This window comes from Aedes albopictus, chromosome 3, assembly GCF_035046485.1.
Source record: "Aedes albopictus strain Foshan chromosome 3, AalbF5, whole genome shotgun sequence".
NCBI classification, from domain to species: Eukaryota; Metazoa; Arthropoda; class Insecta; order Diptera; family Culicidae; genus Aedes; species Aedes albopictus.
The window spans coordinates 47419755-47437644 of record NC_085138.1 but is presented as its reverse complement, the minus strand read 5'-3'; the positions used below and the strand labels follow the sequence as shown (position 1 = coordinate 47437644).

General features: G+C 38.5%; 1 protein-coding gene and 1 long non-coding RNA gene across 22 annotated transcripts in view; one reads left to right on the top strand and one right to left on the bottom strand.

Annotated features, from left to right (window-relative positions):
• The window catches only part of LOC109405842 (low-density lipoprotein receptor), a 1187857-nt gene that overhangs the window by 377582 nt on the left and 792385 nt on the right, over positions 1–17890 (bottom strand). The gene's annotated exons all lie outside the window — the stretch shown is intronic.
• The window catches only part of LOC134291301 (uncharacterized), a 598232-nt gene that overhangs the window by 174623 nt on the left and 405719 nt on the right, over positions 1–17890 (top strand). The window lies entirely within an intron of this gene.

Sequence of the window (17890 nt, the reverse complement as noted above, 5' to 3'; positions counted from 1 at the left end):
TCCTGCACTGTGAAAAATTTTGTGGAAAAAGAATTTCGTTTTTTATTTTTTTTTTATTTCTGAGGAAATTTTCTTATGATTTCACAAAAAAATATGTCTACGATGCTTCGTTCTTGAGTTATGATTTTTCAAAGTAGGTGGTGTCTTTGGAAGTTTTCCGGAAAATTAGGCGACCTTGATTTTTTTTCAATTCACCTGTGAAAAAAAATCATTAAATTCTGAGGACCTTCGTATCAATTGATACGATAATAAAAAAATCCCCATATATGTTTGCTAGAAAGGTTGAATAATAGAAAAAAAATCCGAGTTATTGGAAGTGCAATTAACGATGAAAAACAATAGTTGATAGTTGGTTAGGGCAGCAATAATTAGAATATCTTTAGAATAGTTTAGAATGGGAACGCAAGTAACACACTTGTCAAATAAGAGTTACAGCAGCGCAGGTTTGGACACGAAGTCGTTGTTTCAAATCCCACCAGAACCAATGATTTTTTTTTTTTCATTAATTTGTCTCAAATTTTTTTTGTGGGAAGTTTTCGAGAATTTTAGTCAGATTTAAGAGGAGCTTTAAGGCATTTAAATGTGCTTTAGGGGGTTTCAGAGGCATCCAGGATATTCTGGGGGTGCGTCCTTTCCCTTTTATTTTTTTTTTATTAATTCTCCTTCACAGTAGCCCCCAACTACTATAAAAACATTTAAATCCATTTGGCAATGAGGTATCTAAAAAGAATTTACTGGAAAGAATTATACAGAAATGGAAATTCTACTTGTGTAAATCAGTGTAACTGAAGTCCTACAAAACTAGCAAATAATTTGTTGGCTATCAACTGAAGAAAAGTCTGAGCAAAATAGTATTCTGCTTAGAGGGTTAAAAAAGTCGTACAAGTTGAAAAAAGTCACTTTTTGCAATTTCTCATCGTAATAGGCTGTTTTACCTCACGCATATCTGACAGGAAAAGGCCTACTTTCCCACACCAAACTAACAGTGCTGATTTGCGTTGCGTAATGAACCATTACAGCACTGTTTTCAGTTTTGATCAACTTCTTGATGCTTTCTGGACTCAGTTTTGAAAAATTGTGACAACTGCACAGTTTAACCTGCTATGATCACATTTTCTTAAACATAACTATGATCATCAGTTTGCAGTTTTATGCAAAAGTTTTGTTAAAAACTATCCTCAAGCGGTAATTTATGAACTTGCAAAAAACGTTGTACGCAACTCGGTGCAGAACTCGATTTTTACAGCACTCGTCGTAATTATCCAACTCGGCAAGACTCGTTGGATAAATGTACGACTCGTGCTGTGAAAATCGTAATTCTGCACCTTGTTGCGTAAACTACTATTACAGCAGCTGACTTTTCTGATCCGTTCTTTTTTTTTTTTTTTTTTTTTTTAAATTTAAAATCTTCTGATTATTATTATTATTATTATTATTATTATTTATTTTAACTTTAAATTTTGAAAGAGGGAAAAACCCCTTTGAGTGATTTCAAAATTCCAAAAACGAAATCTTTCTCAAAAAGGCACAAAACCTCTTCATCTTTTCAAAACATTATAATGATCACTTAAAAATAAAGGCTCACACGGAAGTGAACCATAGCAGAGCCGTAGTCTTGAAAAAGGGAAGCAACCCAAATCGCGAATCGTCAATCTTCTCCAGAAATCCAGAAGGTAGGTGGGGTCAGGGGGACATCAAATTTCGGGTCAAGGCTGAAAATAAAAATACCAAAAGGAAACCGAACAGTATCAAACAAAATAGGCGATCTCATTTAAAAATTTGAATAAATGCTTTAATATAGGTTCATATTTTAAGCCCAAAATATCCCGAATAGATATTGGAATTGGAAGACCTAATGCAATTATGCTATCAAATAATGTTATCCTTGGAGCGATAAATCGAGAACAATTCAATATTATGTGATCAATGTCTTCATAAGCAACACCACATTCACATAAATTAGAATCTTGTATGTTAATGCGATACAAATGACTATTACAAATATAATGATTGGACATCAATCTTGAAAAAGTACAAATGAAATTTCTACTCCCAGATAAATTTCTAAACCAAGGAAAATTATTGACTTTGGGGCATATTGAATGACACCATCGTCCTTTATCACTAGAATTCCAATTAGATTGCCATGTACCTAGAGAATGACTTTTCAGATTAGGATAATATTCAGAAGGAAATATATCACGATTATAGGTTTTACCACGAGTAACCCCAAATTTAGCAAGTAAATCTGCCTGTTCATTGCCATAAATATTACAATGAGCAGGAACCCAAACAAATTTCACAACAAATCCTTCAGCATGCAAATCAAATAATATTTTTTTTAACATCAACATGATATGATGTGATTTAAAATTAAATTTAAGAGTATTCAGAGCACTCAGACAACTGAAACTATCAGAGCATATCACATAAAAGTTTGGAGGGCAATCTTTGATTAAGTTACATGTAAAATACAAAGCAATCAGTTCAGCTATAAATATAGAACATGGAGATTTCAATTTATGAAAATGAGCTGAAAATAAGTTATATACTCCAAAACCTGCCATACCATCAATCAAAGATCCATCTGTGAAATAAAACTGCGTAGGATTAATTCCATCAAATTTTCGTTTAAATAGTAAATTTGCAAATTGTGAATGTTGAAGTTTTGGTATTTGTTGCAATTCATGATATAAGGACAAGTCAATCAATGGTTCATATGTATGAATCATTAATTTGTGAACATAGAAATCATTGGAATGCACAGGTAAAATATTTTGATTCAAACAATGAATAAAAGGATTCAATATTCTATTCGTAGGATTTATTTGGTACAACGACTCTAACGTGCTTATGATTTGATGATTATTTGCGAAACAGTTAATCAAAAATTTACAATTTAACTCCTGAAAACGAATTTTAAGTGGAATAATACCAGCAAGTACTTCTATGGATTGAGTATGAGTGGAATTCATTAATTTTAAACAAATCCTTAAACAACGGAATTGTATTTTTTCAAGTTTGGTAAAATAAGTTTTCACAGCACTACCAAAAGTAAAACAACCATATTCCATTACTGAACGAATAGTGGTTTTATAAAGTGTAATCAAATCAGAAGGATTTGCACCCCACCAAGTACCCGTAATAGTGCGAAGAAAATTAATTCTTCTTGAACAAACTTTCTGAATGTATATAATATGAGTGTTCCAATTTAATTTAGAATCAAACCAAATGCCAAGATATTTATATTCACAAATTTGTTCTATTTCAATACCATTGAGATATAAATTAATATTTATGGGAGAATGCTTTCTCGAAAATATAATGAATTTTGTTTTATGAACTGAAAATGAAAATCCATTTTCATGTGCCCACATATCCAAATTATCCAAGGCACATTGCATAAAATGTTCAAGAACATCTCTGTTTTTTCCACAAACAGAGAGAACATTATCATCTGCAAATTGAAGTAAATAACATCCATTGGGAATAATGGATTCGATGTCACTAGTAAATAAATTGTACAAAAAAGGGCTCAAGCATGAACCCTGTGGAAGACCAAAATAACTATACCTAATTGTTTTTGAAGAACCATTGTGATAAAAATGCATTATTTTGAATGAAAATAAATTATATATAAAATTTGCAATGATATTTGGAATTTTCAAATTGTTCATTTTCCTGAACAACAAATCAATAAGCACAGAATCATAAGCTCCAGAGACATCAAGAAAAGTAGATACTACGTCTTGCTTCTTATTAAATGCAAGTTGAACTTGAGAAGCTAAAAGTGAAACACAGTCACGGGTTCCACGACCTCTTCTAAATCCAAATTGAGAAGTAGAAAAAATGCTATTTCCTTCAGCCCAAAATTCAAGGCGATTTAAAATCATTCGCTCCATAAGTTTACGTAAACATGATAGCAAACTAATAGGTCTTCTGCTATCAGCTAATGAAGGATCTTTACCAGGTTTAAGAATACTTATTACTTTAATGGAACGCCATTCAGAAGGAATGTTATTTAGAGACAAGAAAGTGTTGTATATTGAAAGTAAATGAAGTTTTCCTTCATCGGGTAATTTGTTTAAAACAATAAATTTAATGTTATCAATACCAGGAGCTGTATTTTTTGTTAAAGTTAAAGCCAGATTTAACTCAGCTAAAGAGAATGGATCGCAAAGCTCAGGATAATAATTTAAAGTTTTTCTTTTATAATTTATGAAAGGGGCAACAAAATCAGGACATATTTTCGAAGCAAATTTATCAATCCATTCTTCTGAATATTCTAAAACGGTAGGAACATTTGAGTCATAATTTCTTAAATTTCGTGCCACTGACCACAAAGTGGACAATGATGTTTCTCTATCCAAATTTTCTACAAAATTTTTCCAATAATTTCTCTTTTTGAATTTAGTGAGTCTGGTAAACTGAGCTTCGGCTTTGCGATACAATAGATAATTATCTCTGGAGCCCAATCTACGAAAATTTTTAAATGCATCAGATTTATTTCTCAATGCATTGGAACACTCACTATCCCACCAAAAAGAAGGGCGAATCTTTTTAGTAGTACTTGAACCTAACTTTTTAGTTTGGGATTTACGTAAACTATCTAATAATAATTTCGAAAAATTATTATAATTATCAATAGGTGAAGTTGACTCATCACTATTTATCAATGAAATAGAAATATAGTCAGAAAACTGTGTCCAGTTAACATTTTTGCACAAATCATAAGCACAAGACTCACCAATTAAACCACTGCGAACGGGAATATGCATACCAATCAAAATTGGCAAATGATCACTACCATTTGGATCATTGATAGTAGACCAAGATGATTGCAATGCCAAACTATTCGAGCAAAGAGATAAATCAATACATGAATGATTATTGGGAGGCACAGCAACCCTAGTAAAAGAACCATCATTTAGAATATTCAAGTTCATTTCATCAATTAAATCCATAATTAATGAACCTCTACCATCAATTTTGTCACTACCCCATGCAAAATTGTGGGCATTGAAATCGCCTAATATATAAAATGGAGAAGGAACCTGCTGCACTACATTTTTAATTTCGTCCAAGGAAAAACTAGCATTTGGAGGAATATAAAAACAAATAATAGAAAAAGCACATTTTACTTTTTTAATTGAAACAGCAATAAATTCAATTTGAGATTGAGCCTGCAATGATAAATCTAAATATTTAAATTCTATATTATTGCGAATTCCAATCAAAACCCCACCAAATGATAATTCCCTATCTTTACGAATCATATTATAATTTGGAATACGAAAAAATTTAGAAGTCCCTAACCATGTTTCATTTAAACAAAATATATTAATATTGAAATTGCTTAACAAAGCTTTTAGCCTGTCTGTTTTTGGAATAACACTACGGCAATTCCATTGTAAAATATGACACAAATCATTATTTTGCAGAGCCATTAGCACGAAAACAAAGAAGAAATAAGGGGTCCAAAAGTATTCAATTTTTCCAAAAGGGAAGTCAAAAATGGTAAAACAAATTTAATGACTTTTTTCCAAAAATCACTCAAACCCAAAAAATCAACTATTTCTTCTAAAATTCTTAAAATAGAATTACTAGAGCTTTCATCAGATGTATTACTTGTATTTTGTGCATTATTAGTCTTAGTTTTTTCAGACTCTATTTTATTGAAGCCAGGAATATTTTTAGGAGCTGCAGAGGTACTTAGAGGAGGAAAATTTTTATCAAAAGAAGTAGATGGAAGAGGTTCAGAAAAAATATTGGTATTATTGGAAAATTTATCATAAGATCTTTTCCTTTTGCTAGGAGGCTTGTAAACAAATTTGTTTGAATTATCAAATGCCCCAACACCCTCATCATCTGGTAATATTTCAAATGGATTGGGAGAAGAAATATCATTATTTGATTTTGTAATTTCAGCATAGGAAACGTGATTTTTGTTCCTAATTTTTTGGTTAAATTTCGATTGATTTTCAATGAAAACAACACATTCCTTCAAAGAATTGTGTTTTTGTTTACAATAAATGCAATTATCCGATTTTTTAACACAATCGGATGTCGAATGCAACCCCCCACAATTCGAACATTTTTGTTTATTTGAGCAAAAACTAGAAGTGTGCCCAAAAAGAAGACATCGATCACAATGCATGAGCTTCGGGTAATAAAGTCTCACGCTAAAAATTACTTGATCGATCATCACATAATCTGGTAGTACAGAACCAGAAAATGTTATTTTCAAACAATCAGAATGAACATATTTGGAACTATTTCCATCAAAAAATAATTTCGATAAACGAACACAATCCAACACCTTAACAGGAGAAATGGATTTGTTCTTGAAAAGCCCAGAACCATGATTTATGATATCATTACAATCCAAAAATTCATCATAGATAATTCCATTAATTTCGCATGACTCAGAAGGAGCGTACACACGATAGGAATTAAAAAACAATTTGGATTCCAGAAGAGCATTAGCTTCTTCACGAGAACCAAAAACAACACGCAATTTGTCAATCGAAATTTTCTTAATTTCCTTCACAGTTTTGTACCTTTTATAAACTTCTGAGGAAATTAGGCAAACATTAACGGGTTTTTCTTTTTTACGAAAATAAACCACAAAAGGACCAGTAAAACTGGATGGGTAAATTTTGACACGAAATGGTTTGGTCAATGAAGAGGTATCAACACAATGAACATCCTCTTTCGATCCCCCCTCGCCCTCATCAGTGTCCATTGTCAAAGTCTTACAATGGATATTATTTCAAATTATTGAAGGAACGGACAACAGAAAAAGAAATAAATGAAATAAATAATACTTAGCTTCAATCCAAACGAACAAAATTTCAGGAAGAACGACGAACAAAAATCACAAACTTGAATCCTTAGAACGAAAACTGCAAACGTCAACGAAACTGCAACTCTTGAAATGATTCGAACCACAAAAGAAATCCACCACGCGAATCCACAAAGTTTCGTATTTTTTGATTGGAGGAGTCGAGAAGTTCAGCCGCAAAAATCAACCAAAGTAACGTAAAATCCACAACTGAAATCCAACAATGTAACGTCCGCCAAACGAAACCAGTACTGAATCCAATCGTCCACCAAAATCCGCCAAATCGAAAGCCTCGGAAAAATTTGTTTCTGAAAACAGAGAAAAAATTGACAAGCGCAAAAAAAAAACCGTTTAACCTGGTCAAGGCCTACTTACCGAGTATATTCTGATCCGTTCATTTATACAAATGAAATAGAAAATGTGTGTAATCACACTTTATGAAGTTAGTCTTCTGATGTGCTATAAGTACGTTCGTCGGTCGGACAAACAAGCTATCACGCTGTCTACACTACGGTTAGGTTTCCCTCATAAACAGCGCACCTAATTGCATTTCGTTTGCCACAGGTCCTGCTGAATTCTCAGGACGGTTGGGCGATGAATTCACCTATAAAGTGGTGAGCTCGTTCTAATTTGTTCTTTTTTTAATTCAGTCATTGTGCAAGATATTTCTTTCCTCTGTACTAAAAGAAACACGTTCATGACAAAAGCTCAGAGATCCATCAAACATCGACGTTTGTAAAAAGGTTAAATTGCACTTTTAATTTTTTGATCACAGAAATCCAGACTTTTTGCCTTCTGTGACGTTTCGTCTTTAAACATTACTATACAATTGTTCTTCAAAAGTTTAAAGTGAAACCACTTTCTTTTCTATGCAAAAGGTAAAACCAGCATCAAGTAAAACGGGCGTTCTTTGCTGAAATTGAGTTTCGGAACCCTGCCCTCTCCCTCAGAGGAATCGAATGAAAGAATGGAAAAGGTGGCAAACTGCATTGGTGCTGGTTCGGTCCCAAAATGAGACACCTTGTTGTCCGTTGTTCGTTCTCCAACAACAACGGCAGGCAGGCAGTAGCAGCAGCAGCAGCAGCAGTTTTTTCCCTGTTCTAAGAAGGGAATCATCGCCGTCGTCACAGGGAGGACCACCCAGTGCCATTTGCATAAAATTTCATTTTATAATCTCATCGGATTTAACGAGGATTACATTGGAGCGCGTTCGGCGTGTTGGTACTATGGGACTGGTGCTGGCTGGGCTGCCTTCGGAGCCCAGTGGTGATGACAGTAGGTACTTGTTGTCAATTTCGCCACGGAGGAGGGAAAATAAATTTTCACGCCATGGGAAAGCTTTCCGATTTGGAATGCGAGGCGGTTGGGAAAAGAGGGAAAAGATGATGCAACCGTTTGGTGAGGAGTGGAGTTCGGGCCGTGGGGGAGGAAATTCGTTAAATGCATTTATTTACGGGTAGAATTACTTACTTTGCTCAAGAGTAGCAAATTACTTCTTAATCTTCTTTGAACGAATGATTGTTAAGACATTGCTCATTCAAATGGAATAATCACGAAAGCGTGAGAAAACAGCTCTGGAAGATTGCTGGAGCAATCTCTGGACAGATTTCAAGAGGAATCTCTGGACAGATTCTAAGAGGAATCTCTGGACAGATTCCTGAAAGAAGCTCCAGGAGGATTCTCTGGACAGATTCCTGAAAGAAGCTCCAGGAGGAATCTCCGGAAAGATTCCAGGAGGAATCTCCGGAAAGATTCCAGAAGGAATCTTCGGAGAGATTTCAGGAGGAGTCTTCGGAAAGATTCCAGGAGGAATCTCCGGAGAGATTCCAGGAGGAATCTTCGGAGAAATTCCAGGAGGAGTCTCCGGAGAGATTCCAGGACGAATCTCCGGAGAGATTCCAGGAGGAATCTCCGGAGAGATTCCAGGAGGAATCTCCGGAAAGATTCCAGAAGGAATCTCCGGAGAGATTCCAGGAGGAATCTGCGGAGAGATTCCAGGAGGAATCTCCGGAAAGATTCCAGAAGGAATCTCCGGAGAGATTCCAGGAGGAATCTCCGGAGTGATTCCAGGAGGAATCTCCGGAGATATTCCAGGAGGAATCTCCGGAGATATTCCAGGAGGAATCTCCGGAAAGATTCCAGGAGAAATCTCCGGAGAGATTCCAGGAGGAATCTCCGGAAAGATTCCAGGAAGAATCTCCAGAGAGATTCCAGGATTCCTCCTGGAGAGATTTTAGGGAGATTCTCTGGAGAGATTTCAGAAGGAATCTTTGGAGAGATCACAGGTGGAATTAATGGGAGATTCCAGGAAGAATGTATGGGAAAATCCAGGAGGAATCTCTGAGAGGTTCCAGAAGGAATTAGGATCCACCTGGAAACATTTCTGAGATTTCTCCTGGATCAATTAATCATGATGAGATAAATCATATCATCAGAAGACATACCAATATACGAACCGCAATATGCACCATCTGCAACACTACGACGACGACAACCACGGGGCGATGATGATCAGCTGGCTGCTGGTTACCCAGTCCAAAAAACCACCGCTGCTTCAGTGTCATCGTGATATAGTTTTTAATTAAATAGACTGCATCCAGCTGAACTTATAAAAGCAATCCATCGGTGGGTGAGGGCAGGGGAAGAACGCCAGGGTTGATAAAACTTTTATTCATGCATGTTTCTGCGGTCGGATTAATTACAGGACAATGTGCGATGCTGTCAACTTGTCATACGGAGGACACGATAAAAATGTGGTGGTTCGTCCCGGGTCAGCTTCCGAGAGGGCAGCTGTTTGGGCTTCTAGAGGGTCGCGGTCAGACAGAGGGGAAGCCATGGCGGACTCAGGATCGGGATTGAATCATTTCGATTAAAGCATCGTAATTGAATATGGATTTCATGCTAGCTTGGTTAAAGTGCACGGGGGATTACAGCTGATGGAAGTTCAACTGAACGGTTGTAGGAGTCCTTATTATAAAACAGACCTTGCATTTAGATTACCACATAAATTATGCTCACGTAGCTCCAATTGTTAAAAATGACACCCATAAACATTGATTACAGTAATCACTTCTCACGGCTCGTGCCAGATTAGTTAATTAAAAGCAATTTCCATTACCGGCCACGCGCCATCTATCATTCTAACGACCACTCCACTGATTACAGCCGAAAGACGAAGCCATCGCGTTTGAAGTTTAACGCAATCATGTCCAAATTGGAAAACATTCAAAAAATGACTCTCTGTTGACAGGCAGTGATGACCTCCCACGGATGCACTTTAGTACCTTCTGATAATTGCACTTCGATTGCACTTAGGACACAGACACGAGTGTCTGTGGTAACAGCTATCATTATCAACAACGAAAATGTCGAAAGAAAACTTATGGCGCCTTGCTGAATCTGCTGGATTTTGGTCCATACCGGTACGCAGCTAGTGCAGCCACTGACCGACAACTGTCAAACAACTCAATGTTGGCTACGAACAAGGCCACGTCTCGCGATAGACAGCTTGCCATTAACATCAGGTAGGTAATGTGTGATTTAGCTACACCGACCGAAGGCAGAAGATATGTTATCGCTGGAAAATGTTGCAGACTTGGGCGAAGGTAGCCGTATGAATCCTCTGTATCAGAAAGTTTATAGGAGATTGGAAGGTCAGTGATGTCAAGGATGCATTTCACCAAAGATGTCTACGGCTCATCGATGTGCAAATCAATGACGTTCTGTTTGATGGACGGGACCTCTGCAACGTCAAAACCTACATAAATCTTGCCACCGAGGAAGGCTTGATGCGAACCTTCTTGGATACAGCCAAGAGCATGATCCGGTACCTGTGACGAAGTCGATGGAAAATTTGATTCAAGGAGAAGGGCAGAGAAATTTTAGAGGAGAAGAACGCTGCACGAACTGTCGTGCTGGAGTATAACACCTCGCTGAACGTAGAACGGTTCAAGCTGTACTAGAAGTAACAGACCTGCCTCTTTCGGGAAAATATACACCGCCCCCAAGAATTTCTACAGAGATTCCACCAGGAATCTCTCCGGAGATTCCGATAGCGATTTCTCCAAAGCTTACACCAGCAATTTTTCCGGGAATTTTACCAGGAATCTCTCCGGAGATTCAAACAGGAATCTCTCCGGAAATTCCATTAGGTATTTCTCCTGAAATTCCACCAGGAATCTATCCGGAGATTCCACCAGCAGTTTTTCCGAAGATTCCACCAGAAATCTCTTCGGAGATTTCACCAGGAATCTCTCCGGAGATTTCCTTCTGGAATCTCTCCAGAGATTCCTTCTGGAATCTCTCTAGATATTTGCTTCTGGAATCTCTCCAGACATTCCTTCTGGAATCTGTCCAGACATTCCTTCTGGAATCTCTCCAGAGATTCCTTCTGGAATCTGTCCGGAGATTCCTTCTGGAATCTCTCCAGAGGTTCCTTCTGGAATCACTCCAGAGATTCCTTGTGAAATCTCTCCAGAGATTCCTTGTGTGGAATCTCTCCAGAGATTCCTTGTGTGGAATCTCTCCAGAGATTCCTTGTGTGGAATCTCTCCAGAGATTCCTTGTGTGGAATCTCTCCAGAGATTCCTTGTGTGGAATCTCTCCAGAGATTCCTTGTGTGGAATCTCTCCAGAGATTCCTTGTGGAATCTCTCCAGAGATTCCTTCTGGAATCTCTCCAAAGATTTCAACGAGAATCTCTCTAAAGATTTCAACGAGAATCTCTCCAGAGATTTCTACTTGAATCTCTCCAGAAATTCCAACGGGAAACTCTCCAGAAATTCCAACGGGAAACTCTCCAGAGATTCCAACGGGAATCTCTCCAGAAATACCAACGGAAATTTTTTTTTTTTTTTTTTTTTTGATTAAAGAGACTTTACCCAACAGGGCATTCGTCTCTAATTTTATTTCAATTTATTTCGAAAGTACAATTGCCGTTTTTTCCATAAGTTTCTTATTTGCTTCAATAATACGATCTAGCCTCTTACTTTGATATGTATACCATTCTTCGTTAAATACATTATTTTCATTAACATCGGGGTTTTCTGGGGTACAATCCATGTCACTTATCTCCGATTTGTCCGGGTCTGAAGTTCGTCCTCGTTTGCGTTTTTTCTCCGAAAGTGCACCGCTTGAGTTGCCAGCCTCATTGTTTTCCGTTTCGCTTTGTTGTTGCTGCGGCGGTGCCGGTGCTGGTGGGACTGGCTGCTGCTGTTCTGCATGTCGCGATGGACGAGGTACATCGCTGGTTGTCGTTGTCTTTTTGGATGTGGCTTCCGAACACTTCATTTTGGGATGTGCTTTGTAACCGCAGTGCAAACAGGTGGCAATTTGCGATTTGTAGGTTACCATGCTCATATCATCGCCTAAACGAATATATGATGGAATCGGTTCCTTCAGCTCTATTCTTACAACTCGAACTCCATTTAACGTTCCTGGGAAGTATTTTTTCCATACCTCCCTAACGACGGATTTAACTTTGCCGTACTTTTTCATATGATCCGCTACTTCGGCATTTGACATGTCCGGTGGTAGATCATGTACTCTAACATTAATTGCCATATCCTCAATAAATACAGGAATAATGTATTTTTTCTTCTCCACCTCCAAGTAGTGCTTCATGTTGTGGGTAGAAGCTAGACGCTCTGCTGCTTCCAGGCTGGCCATTTCAATCAGCGTCTGGTGACGGATACTGTGCATCTGGAGATTTCTCACCATCGACATATCCAGTTTCAATTGATCACGGATGAATTTTTGCACTTCCCCCGGGCTGGGACGTTTGGGTAGTACGTTGAAATCAACGACTACGGTGTTTTTTCGTGATATGCCCATTGTTAGTCTTGTAACAATAGCACAACGCTGAGATCGATAGCAAAAAGGCAACCGAGTTGATCGAGAGCTAGCTGACAACTGACCAACGGAAATCTAACCAGAGATTCCTTCTGAAATCTCTCCAGAGATTCGTTCTAAAATTTCTCCGGAGATTTTTTCTGAGATGTCTTTTGGAATCCCTTCAGAGATTTTTCTGGCATGTCTCCAGAGATTCCTTCTTGAATCTTCCTAGAGAGCCCTGCTGGAATCTCAGGAGATCCCATATGGAGTGTCCTCTGATATTCCTTCTGGAATCTCGCCACAGATTCTTTTATTTCGAAACCACAACATATCCATATTAAAATATAACACATTGAAGTGGAACCTTACAAATGCGTAATCAATTATGACATCACATTTGGACAAACACAACACAGAACATATAATTTTGCCCTGTTACCCCACTGGATAACAATTTCCAATGACAGGATGACGAGGTTTTATAAATGTTGTTGGTCCATCTGTCAATCCTGTAATCGTATTTTATCTGGCAGATCGCTTTTTGTTCGCAGCATGCGTAGCTTTCATAGCTTTAGTTTTGTCTATGAATTTGTTATCTTAAAGGGCATCCTGATACGAATTTCAATACAAGACGTTTATATTTTGATATCCCTGTTAATTATATCTGATAACACTAGTTTACATCATTTTTGAACTCGGTAAGCTGATGATCATTTTTGGTGTAGAATCATGCCCTGAGTTCGAAAAGGCGAAGGAAAAAAATTACAGTAGAGCGGAATTTTTTTCGACTTTCTATACAAGGTTGATGATTTGAAATCCATTTTTGTTCTATTTTTAAGCAACGTCGCTCACTTCACACATCTTATTCTCCGTAATCAATGCTCCGATTGAGCTGAATTTTTTACTGTAACTCGCCTACATATGAAATGTCAAATAAACGTTGAGAAAGAATTTTTAGATTGTTTTTTTCTTATTGAAAAAAATACATTTCTTCATATATTTTTGGAAATTTGGCTAAAATTTAAGGAGATCGTCCCTAAAACTCGCCAATATCTCGAATTTTATCAATCTGACGCAAAACCTGCATTCAGATGGTCGAATGGTATTGTACTCAGCTTTAAATTTATGGAACAAGATTTGAAATTAATTGAACAAAACGCAAGATATTTGAATTTTGATAAATTTCATATTTCTAAAAGTTGTAAAACTCAATATTGAGATAAAACTCAAAAACTGCTCTACTTAAAATTTTTTGAAGCACGGTTCCAAAATCAGTGCTAAATTATACTTCAAAAACTTTGGTCGTTGACAGAAGTTCACGACTTTCGTTTTATTTTGTAAACTAGTGTAATTGGTTTTTGCTCGAAATGACCTAAATGTAGGCCATCTATATGAGACTGATGCTAGGACTGATGCAAAGCCATGATGCTCTATTACGTCAGAGCACTACAATTGTGAATTTAAATTGGGACCATATGTACAGGATAAAATAGGACATGTGACACAAAAATGAAACTTGTAACACCTTCTGGAATCTCTCCAGAGAATCCTTCTTGAACCTCTCCAGTGATTCCATCTTTAGTCTCTCCATTCATCCCACCTGGAGTCTCCAGTAATTCCTTCTAGAATCTCTTCAGAGATTCCTTTTGGAAACCCTTAAGAGATTCCTTCTGGAATCCCTCTAGAGCTTTCTTCTGGAATATCTCCAGAGCTTCCTCCTGGAACCTCTTCAGAGATTTCTTCATGAAACTCTCCAGAGATTCCTTCTGGAATCTCTCCAGAGATTTCTTCTGGAATCTCTCCAGAGATTCCATCTGGAATCTCTCCAGAGATTCCTTCTGGAATCTCTCCAGAGATTCCTTCTGGAATCTCTCCAGAGATTCCTTCTGGAATCTCTCCAGAGATTCCTTCTGGAATCTCTCCAGAGATTCCTTCTGGAATCTCTCCAGAGATTCCTTCTGGAATCTCTCCAGAGATTCCTTCTGGAATCTCTCCAGAGATTCCTTTTGGAATCTCTCCAGAGATTCCTTCTGGAATCTCTCCAGAGATTCCTTTTGGAATCTCTCCAGAGATTCCTTCTGGAATCTCTCCAGAGATTCCTCCTGGAATATCTCCTGAGATTCCTGCTGGAATCTCTCCAGAGACTCCTTCTGGAATCTCTCCAGAGACTCCTTCTGGAATCTCTCCAGAGACTCCTTCTGGAATCTCTCCAGAGATTCCTTCTGGAATCCCTCTAGAGCTTTCTTCTGGAATATCTCCAGAGCTTCCTCCTGGAACCTCTTCAGAGATTTCTTCAAGAAACTCTCCAGAGATTCCTTCTGGAATCTCTCCAGAGATTCCTGCTGGAATCTCTCCAGAGATTCCTTCTGGAATCTCTCCAGAGATTCCTTCTGGAATCTCTCCAGAGATTCCTTCTGGAATCTCTCCAGAGATTCCTTCTGGAATCTCTCCAGAGATTCCTTCTGGAATCTCTCCAGAGATTCCTTCTGGAATCTCTCCAGAGATTCCTTCTGGAATCTCTCCAGAGATTCCTTCTGGAATCTCTCCAGAGATTCCTTCTGGAATCTCTCCAGAGATTCCTTCTGGAATCTCTCCAGAGATTCCTTCTGGAATCTCTCCAGAGATTCCTTCTGGAATCTCTCCAGAGATTCCTTCTGGAATCTCTCCAGAGATTCCTTCTGGAATCTCTCCGGAGATTCCTTCTGGAATCTCTCCAGAGATTCCTTCCGGAATCTCTCCAGAGATTTCTTCTGGAATCTCTCCAGAAATTCCTTCTGGAATCTCTCCAGAGATTCCTTCTGGAATCTCTCCAGAGATTCCTTCTGGAATCTCTCCAGAGACTCCTTCTGGAATCTCTCCAGAGACTCCTTCTGGAATCTCTCCAGAGACTCCTTCTGGAATCTCTCCAGAGATTCCTTTTGGAATCTCTCCAGAGATTCCTTCTGGAATCTCTCCAGAGATTCCTTTTGGAATCTCTCCAGAGATTCCTTCTGGAATCTCTCCAGAGATTCCTCCTGGAATCTCTCCTGAGATTCCTTCTGGAATCTCTCCAGAGATTCCTCCTGGAATCTCTCCTGAGATTCCTGCTGGAATCTCTCCTGAGATTCCTGCTGGAATCTCTCCAGAGACTCCTTCTGGAATCTCTCCAGAGACTCCTTCTGGAATCTCTCCAGAGATTCCTTCTGGAATCTCTCCAGAGATTCCTTCTGGAATCTCTCCAGAGATTCCTTCTGGAATCTCTCCAGAGATTCCTTCTGGAATCTCTCCAGAGATTCCTTCTGGAATCTCTCCGGAGATTCCTTCTGGAATCTCTCCAGAGATTCCTTCCGGAATCTCTCCAGAGATTTCTTCTGGAATCTCTCCAGAAATTCCTTCTGGAATCTCTCCAGAGATTCCTTCTGGAATCTCTCCAGAGATTCCTTCTGGAATCTCTCCAGAGATTCCTTCTGGAATCTCTCCAGAGACTCCTTCTGGAATCTCTCCAGAGACTCCTTCTGGAATCTCTCCAGAGACTCCTTCTGGAATCTCTCCAGAGATTCCTTCTGGAATCTCTCCAGAGACTCCTTCTGGAATCTCTCCAGAGACTCCTTCTGGAATCTCTCCAGAGATTCCTCCTCGAATATCTCCAGAAATTCCTCCTGGAATCTCTCCAGAGACTCCTTCTGGAACCTCTCCAGATATTCCTTCTGGAATCTCTCCAGAGATTCCATCTGGAATCTCTCCAGAGACTCCTTCTGGAATCTCTCCAGAGATTCCTCCTCGAATATCTCCAGAGATTCTGCATGGAATCTCTCCAGAGATTCCTTCTGGAATCTCTACAGAGATACCTTCTGGAATCTCTCCAGAGATTTTTTACTGGAATCTCTCTGGAGATTTCTTCTGGAATCTCTCCAGAGATTTCTTCTGGAATCTCTCCAGAGATTCCTATTTAATCTCCAGAGATTTCTTCTGGAATCTCTCCAGAGATTCCCTTTGAAATCTCTCCAGAGATTCCTTCTGAAATCTCTCTAGATTCTCTCTGGAATCTTTCCAGAGATTTTTTCTGGAATCTCTCCAGAGATTCCTTCTGAAATCTCTACAGAGATACCTTCTGGAATCTCTCCAGAGATTTTTTACTGGAATCTCTTTGGAGATTTCTTCTGGAATCTTTCCAGAGATTCCTTCTGGAATCTTCCCAGTGATTCCTTCTGGAATCTTTCCAGAAATTCCTTCTGTTATCGGAGACTCCTTGAATCAGAGATTCCTTCTGGAATTTTTTCAAAGATTCCTTTTCGAATCTCTCCAGAGATCCCTTCTGAAATCTCTCTAGAGATTCTTTCTGGAATTTTCCCTGAATTTCTCTTCTGGAATCTATACAAAAATTCCCTTTCGAATCTCTGCAGAGATTCTTTTTGAAATGTCTGCTCAAATTCCTCCTAGAATATCTATATAAATTCCCTCTGGAATCTCTCCACAGATTTTGTCTGGAATCTCTGCCGAAATTCCGTCTGGAACGTCTCCAGAGATGACCCCTGCAATCTACTTAAAAATGTTTTTTTATTGGAAAACCTAAGCAACACCAAATCAATCAAGTTGATTAATAGATACCGAAGCCAGTGAAGCTTAGAGTGCGCTGTGCAGCAGATCATATACATTTTAGAGTCACAAACTTATTGATTTCCACGTAAACTTCCAATCGAAGCTGCTCACGTGATGAAACAAAAATAAAGACCATCCATTTGCTCCTCGGCTACCGCTCTCTCAACATCCAACGAGCAGAGCCCCAACATAGTAATTATCTCGAATTCACCTTTATGCGTATGTACATCCATCCAAATCGAAACTTCACCGAGACTCCCACTCCAAACCCTATTCCAGAGAAAGCGTCCAACTCGGTCTAAATAGATCATCGCCTGAGACACGTACCATTCTCGTTAGACCCTTCGTTTACCATGGACTAACTTCTCTCGTACTTCTCGAAGAACCAAGACGTTGGAACAATTCCCTACTAACCGTATAATCATTGTCTTCTTTATCACCATCACCGTCATCATCGTCATCATCATCGTGATCGGGGACACCCCTTTTCCTTGAAAACGACATTTTCCTAGTGTCCTCGCTTGCTCGCCCGGTCATTGAAAAATTACTAGTCTTCTTCTTCGACTTTCAGACCGCGGTGGCGATGCGATACGGACGGGTAGTGAATCTATTTTGGAAGTGCTCCACCAGCCAGCGT